Raw genomic sequence first — 16,481 nt, 5'->3', positions numbered from 1 at the left:
AACCTGAGAACACAGTCATTCTTGAGCTCATTTTAAAAATCAAGATCAATGTCATTCTTCAATCACTGTTCCACTGAGCCCCATGCCAAGGATGACTGCCACACTGAGCCATGGGAGCCATTAGATCCAGCTCCACACCATGAAAGCATAACACATGCAGGCGTTGTGAGCTCTACGCACATTCTTGAACCACTACTGATCTCTCTGATAGGGATCCATTCCCATAAACGTGCTGCGTGGAAGAAAAGTGATCTTTACAAACTGTGTGCTTGCTTAGGGTGGTCATCACTTCAAAATACCCATGCATTCAAGTCCCCTTTTCACTTCCGGATTTTTCAAAGTAAGTGTACAGAGAAGAGTCAAATAGCTAAAATGGAACATGATGGCTGCTGGGTGACCTGTTCTGATTCAGGACTTAAATCAGACAAAGCAGAAATTCTCAAAGTGTGGTCCCCAGTCTAGCAGTATCCACATCTCCTGAGAGCTTGTTAGAAATTCAAATTATCAGACCCCTCCAAGGATCTTCTGAGTCAGAAACCTTAGGGGGTGGGGCCCAGCAACCTGAATTTAACAAGCCTTCCAGGTGTTTCTGATGCCACTACATGTCTTGGTTTTCTATCACTGCCATGACAAAGTACAACACCTTTAGTGCTTTGACACAACCTTCAAGTGTTACCTTGCAGTTCTATAGATCAGAAGTCTCACAAGAGTCTCACTGGGCTGAAATCAAGGTGTTGTCAGGGCTGAGTTCCTTTCTGAAGGCTCTGGGGGAATCTGGTCCATGCCTCTCACAGCTCCTATATTATGCCTCCATTTCTGCTCACGGCCCCTTTCCTCCACTGACAAAGCCAGCAACAGTGGGTCCAGTGCTTTTCTCTCTCCTCTTTCTCATTCTCTGACTCTGCTTCTTGCACTTTTAAGGACATATGATTAGACTGGGCCCCCTGAGATGACCTAGACTAATCTCCCCATCTCCCAAAGTCAGCTCAGTAGCAGCCTTCATGGCATCTGAAATCTTAATTCCTTTTTGCTATGTCACATAACATGCTCACAGGTTCCAGGATGTGGACATATTGGGTGGCTCACATTATTCCACCAACCACAGTCCACACTGTGGCCCTCAAAGATCCATGCTGTTCCCATTGGCGAAATACATTCATCCTCTCCAGGTGCCCCCAAATCTCCACCCACTACAGCATCAACCCAGAGTACCCAATCTCATCTAGATGAAGTGTGGGTGAGCCTCTGGATGTACCCCATTGGGGGCATTACTGTGGACTTGGGAACTAAAGAGACAATAGTTATCAGAGTCATTTGCTCGGAAAATACAATGACAACACAATCATTGGATAACAGAATTGGAAATTCCCATTCCAAACAGGAGAAAATCAGGAAAAGAAAAGAAAAGAAAAGAAATCATCATCAAGCAATTTCAAAATCCAGCTAGGTGAACGCAATTTGGTTTTAGGACCTGGGAATCAACTTCTATGGCTTACTGCTCTGCTGTATGTACATCCTACCTTTTCCATAAAAGGAAACTGAGTGGTTTTCTCATCCCTTTCATGAATTTTGAAGGATCAGCAGGCTTCTTTCATTCTGCATTCTCTCTGTCCCTTAGGGTCAAGAATGAATCTTGTAGTTCTCCAATGGAAGATGGGATTTGCTCCGTTAGATAAGAAGATCCCTCAAAGATATTTCTTAGATAGCTCCATGATTATTTTTTATTTCAGATGATATGTCAGGCTGAAGAAGGGATTCATGAGCCACATAAATCTGAACTCTATGAAGAGTTTTTTTCATGTGTGATCAAAGACTCAGGGACAAGTATTTTTTTTTTAATTACATAGATCGTTTTTCATCACAAAATCATTTAAATTTGTTAGAAATGTTATTCAATTGAATTCTCAGAGACATATACCATATATTTTGTATTCAATTCTCATATTAAACTTGAATTATATACAGTAATGTGCTACATATTAATAAAGCACTGTATATACAAGGTGGTCCCATAAGATCCTATCACTTGGTGACATTGTAGACTTCTTAGTTTGGTTAAGCACCATGACATTCACAAAAGGATAAGATCAACTAACCCAGTTCTCAGGGCATATCTCCTTTGTCAACTGACTCGTGACTGCCTTGTTTGGCCTCTAAGGAAATACTATGTAATAAAAAAGAAAAGAAAGAAAGAAATGTTTAACATCTGTGCAATCCAATATGGTAGCTGTTAGCCACATGTGGTGATTGAGCACTTGAAATATGGCCAGTGCAAGACTTTTGAAGGAGAAAAAATGTAAGAGAATTATAATACAAAATAACTAAGGTAATATTGTTTTGATGATATCTTCTTCCAAATGATCTCCATTTGATGAAACTCAGGTATTCAAGAGAGAAATCAATATAAAGACAATAGAAGTAGAGAAACTGTAATAAAACGGTAAAAGGACTGTGGCTGAACTTTGTTCCATTTAAGTAAAGAGCTACAACTAATAATTGAGTATTTTGGATCACAAAATGAACTATAAATGTTATAAATTGTGCCTAGCAAACTAAAAATAAAATAAGTTACAAAATCTGGAATGGGTTGTGAGAAGATAGAAGAAATTTTCATAGTAAAGTGGTCATTGGTATTGCCTAAAATCTTCCAATGCAATTAAAAAAATAAAATAAGATTCACACTTCTGAGTGGTAAAAAATGTCATAGTTGATCCACTTTTAGAAGATTCACAACATACTTGAAGGTATTATAGGATCTGACTAGCCACAGCCACAGAGAGAAGAATTTCTCAAATTTTCCACAGAATACTTTTCACATGATGTTTCCTGGGACATACTTCTAAGAAGGCAGCTCTATTCACAGCATGTAGACAATGACAACTGTCAGGAATTCTGCTGAGAACTGAGGCTGTTTGATCTATTAAAGACAGAAATGGAGTGATCATGGCTTTTAAGTATATGAAGAATTCTGAGTCAGGGTCTTACTAAGTTACCCTTGATAGCTTATTGTTTTTTAAACCGTTAACAAAGCAAATTGTGAGAATCATTAGAGAGACCACACAGCAGACTAGACTCGGGACCTGTGCTGGGGGAAATGGCAGAATGAGGCAGATGAGGTTCCTCCTGCAGGAGGCTCTATCTTAGTGGAGACATTTCCCTGGAAAACTTGAAATTTAGACAGTTCTGAGAAAGGGAAGAATTGAACACAGTACTAACTAAAGTCAATGGGGTGAATGACATCCTCACTCTGGAGAGCCTACAGCCAATACTGGATTGTGTGAATGCTCTTGTACTTCATCACAAGATTGCCTGAGGAAGACTCTATCAAAACATGGTCAAGTGGTGAACAAGCACACTTACACCCTGAAGGAGCCTTGGGAGAACCAACTCATCACTTATAATGTGATAATTTCAAGTCAGGCTGTGCAGGTCAGGTTGGCTCAGTGGACATGCCTGTATATGTCTCAGAATCATTCTACCACAGAGTTTGAAGGCTTGGCTCACAGCGGCTGCATTGACCAGAATGTCCTGACCATCAACTGGGTCACTTGTGGGATGGGTGGTGGGCATGGACAATACTAGACCCCACAGAAGCATTCCTAGCTGTTTTGTTTTTAAATGTATGTTAATACTAGAAGGAGTGAAGATATGTTTTTGTTTAGTTTTGTTTAAGAGAGGAAGAAAGGGAAGGGAAATTTAAACACTTAAGGGCACCCAGAAAATGTGCTATCCTCTTTGGGGGAGTTTCAGATTTGTGCCTGGTGTTGGTTTACATTCAGGAGCCTATAAAAGGATTTAATGTGACTTGAACCCATAGAACCAAATTTCATCATAGATTAACATTCAACTAAAATTAATGATAAAGAAGATATCATTTGAAGTTATATTAGTTCTCTCATCTTTATCCTTTCATTTTCCTATCTCCTTTCTTGATCATCTTCCTCTCTTTTTCTTTCCCTCTCCCCTTATTTGCACAACTTATAAATTGGAAGACTAAAGCCCATTAGAACACCTTACTAACATATTAACTTTGCACATACAGGGGCTGGGGATGTGGCTCAAGCGGTAGCACGCTCGCCTGGCATGCGTGCGGCCTGGGTTCGATCCTCAGCACCACATACAAACAAAGATGTTGTGTCCACCAAGAACTAAAAATTAAATATTAAAAAATTCTCTCTCTCTCTCTTAAAAAAAAAAAACAAAACTTTGCACATACACATGTACAAAGATCCGTCCACAAATACCTGAGCCTGTCCTTAGGGTTTAAGCCTAGGGAAGCATCCCCGAGGTATTAGCTTATGATGTAGCTCCCACAGTACACCAAGTTAATGTGGCTCCAGAAGGGCTGTAGGATGACCTTGCCTCTGTGTGGTCATGGTGAGATTTGTCCTAGAGCAAAAAGTGCCATCTTCTTTATACCATTCCATTGAGGTCATATAATGTTAGCATTAGTAGTCTGCCACTGTCCCAAGTACTTTGTATTTTGATTTGCTAAATACTTACAGCAGCCCTAAGTGGTAGGTACTTTACTCCCAACTTACAGATAGGGAAATTGAAGCACCTGACATTAATACAGAAATTAATCAAGGACATATGAACATTAAATACAGAATTTAATCAAGGAAATCTGACTCCAAAGCTTATTTTTTTTGCTACTCTGCCATACCATCTTGAATCAATGTGTTATTTTTTCTCATATTTTTTTATTGGTGCATGATAGTTGTACATAATGGTGGGATTTATTGTTACATATTTGTATGCACACAAAATAATTTGGCCAATATCATTCCTCATTGGATCAATGTGATATAGCTTGTAAAATAAAATATTTTGAAGGAAAACAAAGTCTGTATCTTCATGACATTCCCATGCTATATAATCCTTTAAATTCCATTCCCTAACCTATCACATCTCCATATCAAATCCAAAACACCATGATGTACACATAGTGCCACACACCAAATCAATTGTCAGTTTCTGTTCATTACTTTCTATCAGTCTCATGTAGATGATAAATCAGCTCTTGAACATTTGCCCATGGATTATCCAGCTTTCAAATAAGCTCATCTTCAAGAACTACTTTCTATGCATCTGACAGGCATTCAGGGTCATGCAGTACATGTTGGAGAATCTTTAGAAATAACAAGATTAAGGGTCCTATTAAAATCCAGAAAGAAAATTTGACTTCTAACCAATGGAGAATAATGGATGGCTTTGAGCAAAAGACTGGTAAAGATTTGAATATTCAAGTTGGGAAAGAACTTCGAGATCATCCCAACCAGTGCTGGCAAATACACTGAGAGACGCCATCACTGCTTCCTTCCACACATGGGGCAGACATTACTCTTTCCCACAAAGCTCAGAGGGAGCCTCAGAATCTTTTCAACCAACACTCCAGGTATCTGCTACTAATGGAATTGGTTTGAAAAATAGAACCTATTCCATATTTAGATCTAGATCAATCCTTGACTGGGAATGAAGCTCCATGGTAGAGCAGTTGCCTAACATGCACGCACACATTTATGAATCTTCTAATTTTGTAAATGTAGAAACTGAGTATTAGGTTAAACAAACTGCACAAGATCACATCATTCATGAAAAACTGGAACAGCAAGAGCTGGCATCTGAGTCTTCTGGTTTCTTTTCCAGTGCTCTTCTGGGGTAGCACACTATAACAGTGGTTCTCCAGGAAGCCTACAAGAGAGAGTCATGGAGAGGAGAGAGAGTGGGACTGTCAAACCATGTAAGTGGCTGTCATAAAAGTTTAACAATAAAATAAATCTCTTAAAACAATCAAAGAAAATAACCCTCAACATATTCAAGAATTGATGTGATTATCATTACAGCACTATGGGCTAATGTGCATGCAATGTCCCCATTGGAGGGCAGGGTCATGAAACAGGCCAGAGCAAAGGGACAGTCTGCTCAAGTTCAAATCCCAGCATTGCCCCTTGGGGCAAGTTATATAACATCTCTGTGCCTACCCAGAGTCACAAGCTCATCAGTAGTAAAGCCAGGCTTGGACCCTAAATCTCTACTCTCCACATCCAGTCCTCATCCCACAATGCCACAGTGATTAGACACCAGCAAAGAGACTTTGAGTCACACACCACACAACAATGTTTCCATCAAGGGCAGACTGCATGTATAACAGTGGTCCCATAAGATTATGAGGGAGCTAAAAATTCCTGTCACCTGGTGACCCTGTAGCCTTTATAGCATGTTAGCACAATGTATTACTCACGTTTGTGGTGAAAACAAACCTACCGCACTGCTAGTTGTATAAAGATAGAATATACACAATTTTATGTGTGGTACATAACACTTGATGGTGATAATAAATGATTATGTTACTGGTTTATGTATTCACTTTCTTTTTTGGTACTTGGGATTGAACTTGGGGGCCCTCAACCATTGAACCATCCTCAGCCCTAGTTTGTATTTTATTTAGAGACAGGGTCTCATTGAATTGCTTAGTGCCTCACCATTGCTGATCTGGCTTTGAACTCATGATCCTCTGGCCTCAGCTTCCTGTACCGCTAGGATTATGGACTTGTGCCACTTCACCTTGCTTAAACTCTATTTTTTATCATTGTTTGAGAGTATATGTCTACTTTTATTTTTAGTTGTACCATAAAACTTATGCTGTGGACTGGGGTTGTAGCTCAAGTGGTAGAGTGCTTGCCTCAGATATATGATGCACTGGGTTCAATCCTCAGCTCCACATAAAAATAAATAAATAAAGAAAGAAAGAAAGAAAGAAAGAAAGAAAGAAAGGTATTGTGTCCATCTACAACTAAAAAAAAAAAAAAAAAACAAAACCAAAAAACTTATGCAGTGTTACACTGACAGCAGCCTCATATATCTCATGCTTACTATGTCACTCCATTGCATTGAGACACATCCACACATCCAGTGATTGACATAGACCTTCTAGGTTTGTGTAAACACACTCCTTCAGGTTTGCACAGTGACAAAATAACCTAAGGATGCAATCTTAGGACCTATTAAGCAACACTAATATTTCAAAGCAGTATACAGATGGAACTGGAGACTATCATGCTAAATGAAATAGGCCAGTCCCAAAAAACCAAAGGCTGATTGTTCTCAGATATGGGGATGCTGACACACAAGGGTGTGGGAGTGTAGAAATTCAGTGGAGTAGATAAAGGGGAATGAAGGGAAGGGGGGCTATGGGATTAGGAAAGACAATAGAATGAATTGGACATGACTTTCCTGTGTTCATATATGAATACACAACCAGTGAAACTCCACATCATGTTCAACAACAATAGTGGGATCATAATTAGAATAATTTATACTCCATACATGTATAATATGTCAAAATATACTCTACTGTCATGTGTATCTAAAAAGAACACATTTTAAAAAAATCAGTATTTGGTGGTATCATTCCCAGAGACAGGAAAATTAAGCAAAGAGAGCAAGCTCAGTTCAGGTGCACATGTGGTTGTATTGCTTGTTTGGAAGATCAGGTTGAAAAAGATTGAGCTGTTTTCCTGATCCACCAAGATTACACTAAATATTTTAAGTAAGAATTTCAGTAAAATTTAAAAGTTTTTCTAATTAGTTATATATGACAGTAGAACGCACTTTGACACATCATACATAAATGGAGTATAACTTCTCATTCTCTGGTTCTATGTGATGTAGAATCCCACCGGTTGTGTAGGAGCATGGTTTCCGTGGACCTGTGTATCACTTGCCTCTACAGAGCCTTTCATTCCTTTTACTTGAAAAGCTTCAAATGTGAAAATGGCAAGTTTCTTAGAGACAGGATGTAAGATCCAGGTCATGAATAACTGGATGGAGAAAGAGGAGAGGAAGTCGGAAATGGAGAGTCTCTGCTCATCTAGGTAAATGAAAAAGGGAAGTAGTTAGTGATATATAATAACATCTTAAAATCACAACACTCGGCAGCTTATAAAAAAATGTGCTACCATGAGAACTCTTAGGGATACCCGTTAATAGAATAAATGGGATCAACATTTTTACAAATTACCTACATTTCAGATTTCACTCTCCCAAAGTAATAGCTACCAAACACCTGTTTCCAAGGTGTAATTATTTAGAGTCTGGGATCAACTGCCAAGATTGTAAGCTGGTCTTAGGAAGTAGTCTGGGTGGAAAGCAATGTTTTTATGACAGTCTAAGCCATTGATAGAATGTACGTGTATGTGAAAATGCTCTTTTTAAAAAAGAGTAGTGTTTTTGCTTCTGTAATGATAGGAACAAGATTTTTCACCCAGCAATTGGTAAAATGTTCAGTACAAAAAGTTATGGACCATTGCCCTAACACCCACCTGCAGAATATTGCAATCTAACCAAAAGATCAGTTCTAAAATAAGGTATAATCTTGCAGGAATGGCAGTTAAATGCAGAGCAAATTTTGAAGTAACAAATTCCTTGAAAATATGATTCTGAAATATAAATACTTATTGCAAGACCCGATTTTACAGGAGACTATAGAGATCAATAAGGTGGGAAGGGGGGAAGGACATTGCAAAAGAATATAAGGTAGATTTAATTTTTTTTTTTCTAATTAGTCATACATGACAGTAGAATGCACTTTGACACATCATACATAAATGGAGTATAACTTCTCACTCTACGTGAGGTAGAATCACGTAGTAATATATGAACATAGGACAATAATGTCCAATTCATCCTACTATCCTTCCCACCCCCATAAGGTGGATTTTTGTTTTGAGTTTGGATCCAAGCAGTATTTTTTTCCTGGAGAGCAGATGTTCAAGAGGATCTGGGAATATTGAGTTCAACCAAGAATGTCCCTGCTTTGTTTTCAACATACACCAGCAAACAAAAACCCTCCAGGGAGTCATCTTATTGTGACTGCCCTCTCCAGGTGACATGAAACAAACACAGCCACCCACACCATATGGGAGCTGTGTCTGGCTGGAGACTTCTCCAGAGTGTTCTACAATGCGTGGGTGGAGCATTCCAGCTCACTGTACCCCAGAAGACTGAACCATCCCAGGGAAGAGGGTGGAGGGTATTGCATGGCATCCTGGGATAACGCTTTTGCCAAATGCGAAGGCTTCAAAGTCTTTTATCAATAAACTCAAAGCAAATGGGATTTCATCAGGCTTCAACTTTGTTTCTTAAAAAAAAAAATTCCAGGACAAGACTATCCACCTCCCCCCCACCACCACCACACACACACACAAAGCCTGGTTTAACTTCCTGACTTTCTGTGTGTTTCTCCCCCGGGCTCTTTCTTTCTTTCTTTTGAAGGGGCAAAATCAAAGCTTTATTATTAAAGCTGTGTTACATTCTTGTGTTTCTGGGTATCAAATCTAGGTGCTCAGGCATGCTAGGCAAACACTCTACTGAGTATTAAAGATGCCTTATAGACAAATATCCCTAGCACTTTGTATTAATACATGCTAATAGCTGGGTACAGTGGCATATGCCTGTAATCCCAGCAATTTAGGAGGCTGAGGTAAGGGGATCATAAGTTCAAAGCCCCTGGGCTATTTCTTATATCACTTTTTGAGTATAAACTTTCAGAGAACTGGTGTGAATAGTCTCTGAATAGAATCTATATTTATAACACACTTGCAGAGTTTAGAAGGAAAACTCAGTGTGGCCAGGATGGTTTCTCCTGGGAGACACTTAATAAATGCCACCAAACCCTTTAGTGTTGGTAGTCCAAAGGAGAGCCTTGGTGCAAATCTCCACTCTTTAACCCTCGGTCTCCTCATTATAGAATTCTTTTCAAAAGCAAAGTGCATTAGGCCATTGATAAGCCAGAAACAATGAAGGATCTGAAATTTTACCTTGCTTGAAGGTTAACAAGGTAGTCTGATGTGAGTGTATATGTGTGTGTGTGTGTGTGTGTGTGTGTGTGTGTGTGTACTGACAGCATACAAGAGACTTCTGGGTCAGAAAATGAACCACATCCCCTATGTGATGAGATCAGATGTTACCTGTATGTACAGTGGGGTGAATCACAAGAGAGGAACCCTGAAATTAGGAAAAAATCTAATCACACGTACATCTGCTGGTGACCTTCCCATCCCTTCTAGAGAAAGAGGGATTACTCATTACCTTAGAATGTAAGCAAATCTCTTCTGGGAAGGGGAAGAAGAGGTCTTTATCTTTATTACCCTGGGATGTCTCTAGAAAGAGAGACATCTCTAAGCTTTATTATTCTGGAATGTCTCCTTATATGAACATTGGCTATAAATGCCTGTGCTCAGAGATCCATGCAGAAACAGAAGGAATTCATGGATAAATGTCTCTCAGCAGCCACTTACTTGCTTGAAACCCTTGGTGGCTTCCCCCTGCAATTAGAATAACACCCAGTTCTGCCTTGTTGTGGCCTCAGAGGCCCGACTGGATCTGGCCCTGACCTACATTTCCAGTCTCACCTCATTCATTCCCCAGTAGGTACCAGCTTCACTGACCTTATTTGTATAATTGGGACATACCAAGGTTTGTTTGTTTGTTTTTTTCCTTTCTTTCATCTTGGAATTCTCAAACTTGCTGTTTCCTCTATCTGCACCACTATTCTGTGGGACATACCTATGACTGTCTTCTGATCCTCATTTAAAACGTGCTTCTAGTGTCGCTTCCTCATAGAGGCTTTCCCTCCCCCAACTCCATCACATGATCATTCACTGTCTTCCTCGCCCCTATTACTCGCTTTTGCTCACTGTCTGCCCCTGAAAGTAGGTAAGTTCTATCAGAATTTTGTTCTCTTCTTTGGTACTTGTTTGCCAGGCACGGAAGCTGGGGGAAGCAAGTCTTTCAAAAGAGTGGGAAGCAACCGTGTTAGAACGGAGCCTGAGATCACATTGAAGAATACAGTAAAGTCTGAATAAGAAGTTCAGACCTAGACCCAGAAAAGAAATGGGAGTGAACAAAGATTTAAGGGACACAGAAGGATAATGGGGGCACACCGATGTGGCAATTATGTTATCTGACATTAGTTTGTAGGGGCCTGCAGAGAGATCATACTGGTCCCAGTGAGAATTGATGAGAATCCAAACCAGGGAGGTAATAATGAAATTGGGGAGGAGGGATGGATACAAGCATTGCTGGAAAATAATTAGATTGCCGCCCCCCTTCTTAATCCACTGCTTTGGGGACTTAATTATTCAGTGTGTGGATTTCCTCATCTTTAAAATGGGGGATAGCATTAGTACCTCTAGGGCATAAATGTATACAAAGAACTTAGAATAGTGTCTAGAAACATATTCAGCCAATAAAACAAAGCAATTATCTCCATTAAGGTCTTTGGAATCTGGCTCCCAGACTTCCTTTCCACCTCCTCCCATTAACCCACCAGACCTGAGTGTACACTATATACACAAGGCCTTCACTATTCATGCCCAAGCCTTTTCCATTTCAGTGGCCTAGCTTTAACACCCCTCATCTCCACTACTTTTCTAGAAACTTGCCTTGGATCTTGTCATCCTGAACAATTTTAATATCCAAAACCTTAAGCTGCTACACTCTACTTTCTCCATAGTCTAGCTCTTAAAAAAACTAATTTAAAAAATTTATTTATTTATTCTAACTGGGTACATATGACAGCAGAGTGCATTTCTATTCATTGTACACAATTGCCACACAACTTTTCATTTCTCTGCTTGTACATGATGTAGTGTCGCAACATATGTGCACTCATACATGTACTTAGAGTAATGATGTCCATCTCATTCCACCATTTTTCCTGCCCCCATGCCCCCTCCCCTCCTCATCCTCCCTTTGTCTGATCATTTTTCCTCCGTTTTTCAAGTTCCTCCATTTTCCCCATGCCCTCCCCGTCATTATGGATCAGCATCCACTTATCAGAGAGAATATTTGGCCTTTGGTTTTTTGGGATTAGCTAACTTCACTTAGCATGATATTCTCCAACTCCATCCATTTACCTGCAAATGCCATAATTTTATTCTCTTTTAATGCTGATTAATATTCCATTGTGTATATATACCATAGTTTCTTTATCCGTTCATCTATTGAAGGGCATCTAGGTTGGCTCCACAGTTTAGCTATTGTGAATTGAGCTGCTGTAAATATTGATGTGGCTGTGTCACTATAGTATGATGATTTTAATTCCTTTGAGTATAGACCAAGGAATGGGATAGCTGGATCAACTGTTGGTGCCACTCCAAATTTTCTAAGGAATCTCCATACTGCTTTCCAGACTGGTTGTACCAATTTGCTGTCCCACCAGCAATGTATAAGTCTGCTTTTCCCCCACATCCTCGACAACACTTATTGTTGTTTGTATTCTTGATAACTGCCATTGTGACTGGCGTGAGATGAAATCTTAAGAGTAGTTTTGATTTGCATTTCTTTAATTACTAGAGATGTTAAACATTTTTTCATATATTTGTTGATTGATTGTTTATCATCTTCTGAGAAGTGTCTGTTCAGCTCCGTAGCCCATTTGTTTATTTTATTTATTTATTTTGGTGTTAAGTTTTTTTAAGTTCTTTGTATATCATATAGATTAGTGTTCTATCTGACATGCATGTGGCAAAGACTTGCTCCCAAAATATAGGCTCTCTCTTTACCTCATTGATTGTTTCTTTCTCTGAGAAGAAATTTTTAGTTTGAATCCATCTCATTTATTAATTCTTGATTTTATTTCTTGTACTTTAAGAGTCTTGTTAAGGAAGTAGGGGCCTAATCTGATGTGATGAAGATTTGGGCCTACTTTTTCCTCTATTAGGTGGAAGGTCTCTGGTCTAATTCCTAGGTTCTTAATCCACTTTGAGTTGAGACAAAATTCATTTCTTGTGATACCAATTCTTCAACCTCAAAAACCTCAAGTATCTTTTATCCTTAATATTCTCCTAATTGGCTTCTCTTCCCCCTCTACTTCATATGCATCCACCATTGGGCATCTGAAGTTCAGGTTCCTATTTCCCCCTAAAGCCCATGCTTCCTCAAGCTTCTCCTCTAACTGGGCCCTCTCCATTGAAGTTCTGATCATCAGATCTGATGAACATAATTCAGATCGTCTTATGGACTTCTGCCTTGGAGACTCTTGTTCTCACTGTCCTTGAAGCATTTCACTCCTTTAGAATCCATGACAATTACGCCTCCTCCAGCTGCACATCTACCCACTTCTTCATGGGCTTCCTTTAGTTCTAATCATCCTTTGAGGCTGCCATCTTACACTGCATACTTTCCTAGAGCAATTGCAGATGATTTTATCCTCTCTTATGGTTTCAACCACTGTGTATATGCCAATAACTGCCAAAGTCTGTATCTACAGATCTTTTCTGAGTTCCAGACATATAAATCCTGTTCCCATATCCCACTGAGGTGTTCAAAGTGCAGCTCACCATTTTTCTTTCTAAACCAGTTCACCTGCTTATTATTATTTTTTTAATCTCTCAGTTGGCAATGCTTCTTATTTTAATCCAATCACAAAAAGTTGGCAGATGCTTTGGATTCCTCCCTCTTCTTTCCTTATCCCTCATGTCCAAGCAATCATTCACACCAGCTGAATTTACTTTCTGAACATTTCTGGGCCCTGCTCTTTCCTTACCACCCTAGGTTGGGCCCTCATTCTCTCACGATTCTCTGTGCACCACAGTGAGCGCCTATTAATCAGTTTCCCTGCATTCAGTCTTAAAACCCACTAGCTTATTCTCTTTTCTTATTGAATCAAATCCAAGCTTTTTAATAGAGCAGAGGTTTCTCCACAATATGGCACCTGACAAATTTGGTATCCTCATCTCTTGCCCTTTCTTGCCTCACACTTTACACACCTGAGACCTTGACCTGCTTTTGTTCCCTGACCTTGCTCTGCTCTTCCACATTTCTGGTGTTTCTTTTATGCAAAGTACACCCTCTGGCTCCTATCCCTCCAACACACACTCACCTTCACCTGCTCAGTACAGCTTCACTTTTTTTGTGGGAGGAAGGAAGGAGGGAAGAAAGGAAGGATCATTTTGTAGTGGGAAAATATAACTTTCATAGACAACAGGCTGATGAAATACAGCAATAAAGAACACAATCATAAACACTTCAGTTCTGTCTTGGTCAAAACTAAAATTACAGATCAGAATCAATTTGATTCTTAGGGACAAGATCTTGCACATAGAATACTGGTTATTAATACAGAGGTGGGCTGAAAAACATCTTCACTCTGATAGTCTCTGCGGTGTAAAGGACAAAGAGTCACTCAGGAGGGAAATGTTTTGTTTAGTTTATGTTTGAATGTACAAGCCATGCCCACTGCTCATGTTTTCTGCAGAGAAAGAAAAAGCTTCCTGAGATGTTCACAAGTTTGTCAAGTGTCTCTTTTTTTGGCCTTAATGGTCCTAAAAGATAAATGCATAGTTGCTGGAATGTAAACTTTAATCTCAAAGCATGTAAAGCAGTGAATTGTTTATTGAATCTATAGAACACATTTGTCTCAGGGACTGGAATTTGCTCACTTTAATTATAAATTAACTGTTAATCTGATTCATCATTATATAAATTGTAGGGAAGTATTTGTTACTAGAGAAAGTTATTCAAGCCCCTGGATCTAGTGTTTCTCTATGCCAATCATGTAATTCCTAATAGAAATAAGATCTTTTGGCTGAGCCAAACCCAAACAAAAAGAAGTCTAGTTTCTTTGTTTTTTAAAATATTTTTTTAGTTGTCAATGGATCTTTTAATTAATTACTTAATTAATTAATTTACATGTGGTGCTGAGGATCAAACCCAGGGCTTCACACATGCCAGGCAAGCACTCTCCAACTGAGCTACAACCCCAGCCCAGAAGTTTAGTTTCTTTGAAAATATATCATCCTTTTTTCAGTCATATCTTTTAAAAGAAATTTTTAATATTTATTTTTTAGTTTTCAGTGGACACAACATCTTTATTTTATTTTTATGTGGTGCTGAGGATCGAACCCAGCGCCCCGCGCATGCCACAGGGCCCCACTTGAGCCACATCCCCAACCCTCAGTCACATCTTATTATCCTGAATCCACGTTTCTAAAAAGCAGTGCTAAAGAGCCAGTATTTTAGTCTCTGGATAGAAGTTTCTTTTAAAAATCATAGTCCTCATTTATTTTTAAACTTTTTTTTAAATGGAAAAAATAATACAAAGATCCTCTATTTGACCATGGTCCTGAATTTCCCAAACATTGGAAACAATTTGAGGCTGTTCCTTCACCCTATTTTTCCATTTCAGTCATATTTTCCTTTTTAAGATATTAAGGTTATTTTCCATTTCATGATTAGGCTGTTAATAATAGGGCATTTAAGAACAGATAGCAGGGAGGGCTGGAAATGTAGCTCAATGGTAGAATGCTTGGGTAGCATGAATAAAGTGCTGGGTTCAATCCCTAGTACCAGAAAAAAAAAAAAAAAAGAAATATATATATAAAACAAAACAACTGATAGCAGAGAAAAGTTACACGGCCTGGAGCTCTGATCCTAGGGTGGGACCACATTCCTTATCTAATTCTATCATCATGTACCCAAATGAAACACTTCTGCCCAAGAGCATGGCAACAGCCTCACTGTTAGGTGAACAGGTGAAGTGCTGACCTTGGCAGCCTGTATGCAGTAGAACTTGATACTGTGGAAGGCTTGTGCTGTGCTCAGAATGTTTGTGTTTTCCCAGAGTTCATGTGTTGGGACGTGACCACCAGGGTGATGGTCTTAAGTGGTGGGCCCTCTGGGAACATTAGTCTAGGAGGGCTCCACCCTTGGGAATCAGATTTGTGCCCTTATAAAAGAGGCCCCTTCTGGGCCCCTGAGCAAGAGTGTGGCCCCTTGGACACAAGAACCTCTACTGCAGTGACCCGAGTGCCAGGAGTGCCTCTCACTTCTACTCTTTGCTAACCTGCAGGGGATCCAGTGGCTGAGAGAGGTGTCTGAGGGCACCCCACCCTTTCATCTCTAGCTGTACATCCAGAAGACTGCTCATCTCCATGAGGTGGTTGTTTCTAGATGGCACAACTTGTGATATGACCAGAGGATTTCATGACATGGGCGCTCCCCAAACTTCCTTTGTGTGCAGTGGGTACCCTGGTCAATGCTGTGTTCTCCGGGACTCAGGGAGCCTGCAAGCAGTAGATATGTAATATTAGAATGCATCCGTTCATCCAGTAACATCCTTGAACATATATCTGATGCCATACTTTATTTGAGGTTTGGAAAACTAAGATAAGTATACAACACCAATCCCTGAAGCTCTTCTGACCAAAGTGGGTAGATAAAGAAGGACAAACAGCTTAGGATGCCGCTTTGATGGGGCATCTGGGAGGACATTCCAGCAGTCTGTTAAGATGTTTGAGCTGAATACTTGAGGTTGAGGAGAACTTAGCCAGGAAAAAAAAACAGATGGCAGAGGTATTTGTAGTTGAAGGCAGCCAGTGTGGCTAAGTGTCGATTTGCGCAAGGAATTGGGAGGAGCTGAGGTCTCTCTGGGTGGTGGGCAGGAAAAAAGTCATTAGGAATCTTTCTGCCATATT

Source organism: Urocitellus parryii, chromosome 7 (assembly GCF_045843805.1).
Source record: "Urocitellus parryii isolate mUroPar1 chromosome 7, mUroPar1.hap1, whole genome shotgun sequence".
Taxonomy (NCBI): Eukaryota; Metazoa; Chordata; class Mammalia; order Rodentia; family Sciuridae; genus Urocitellus; species Urocitellus parryii.
This window is presented reverse-complemented; position numbering follows the sequence as displayed.